The 953-nt window shown below is 42.6% G+C and overlaps 1 pseudogene across 1 annotated transcript; it reads left to right on the top strand.

Annotated features, from left to right (window-relative positions):
* The first annotated feature begins 386 nt into the window (after positions 1 to 386).
* LOC111663770 (sarcoplasmic/endoplasmic reticulum calcium ATPase 1 pseudogene) lies at positions 387 to 949 on the top strand (annotated as a pseudogene). The gene is made up of 2 exons (XR_015437812.1): positions 387 to 641; positions 767 to 949. The product of XR_015437812.1 is annotated as a sarcoplasmic/endoplasmic reticulum calcium ATPase 1 pseudogene (transcript).
* Positions 950 to 953: the final 4 nt, after the last annotated feature.

Genomic DNA, 953 nt, shown 5'->3' with positions numbered 1-953 from the left:
ACTTCCATGTTGTAGAATATTATCAATACACTAGTACCAATATCAAGGTATGGGTGTTTGTATGTGTGTGTTTACATAGTAATTACATGGTATTTGCTATATTTTGGCCATTATTTCTATTTTGAATTTGCTTTTATAGGGGAACTCTAATATGTAAATGTAAACAAAAAAAAGTGTAGCCCTATCGGATTTAAAAGTATTTTATAATGTTAAAAGTAAACACAGTATACTGCATATTCAATTCATCCTTTCTAAAAAGCCACTTGGCATTTTATTGGATCATTTTCCTCATCAGTTAAACAGAAATTAGCAGTGTATTGAAACATCCATTTTAAATTTTTTGTGTCCACGTTTTAACTGTATCTTCTCAAACATTTCACTGACTCCCTATCAAACTTTTCCATCTCCACATTTCAGGTGACAACAAGGGAACCGCCATCGCTATCTGCCGTCGTATTGGCATCTTCTCTGAGGATGAGGACGTTTCTAGCAAGGCCTACACCGGACGTGAGTTTGACGATCTGCCCAGCCATGAACAGCCCGAAGCTGTGGTCAGGGCTTGCTGCTTTGCCCGTGTGGAGCCATCCCACAAGTCCAAGATTGTTGAGTTCCTGCAGGGTCATGATGACATTACTGCTATGGTAAGAGCGCAGAAGAGCTGGACTGAGTCATTGTACTGTCAGTTGTCCTGTCACTGGTTTTGTGCTAGGATTTACAGCCTGTAGAAGTAATAGTAATAACTTGTGCTTCCTCTCCTCCCACCAAGACTGGTGATGGTGTGAATGATGCCCCTGCCCTGAAGAAGGCCGAGATCGGCATCGCCATGGGCTCTGGCACTGCCGTTGCCAAGTCTGCCTCTGAGATGGTCCTGGCTGACGACAACTTCTCTTCCATTGTGGCTGCTGTTGAGGAGGGCAGAGCTATCTACAACAACATGAAGCAGTTCATCCGTT

This window comes from Seriola lalandi, unplaced genomic scaffold (assembly GCF_002814215.2).
Source record: "Seriola lalandi dorsalis isolate HSWRI2012SDOR001 ecotype SW California unplaced genomic scaffold, Sedor1 jcf7180002001169, whole genome shotgun sequence".
NCBI lineage: Eukaryota > Metazoa > Chordata > Actinopteri > Carangiformes > Carangidae > Seriola > Seriola lalandi.
The sequence above is the reverse complement of the archived record's forward strand: the minus strand, read 5'-3'. Positions and strand labels throughout refer to the sequence as shown.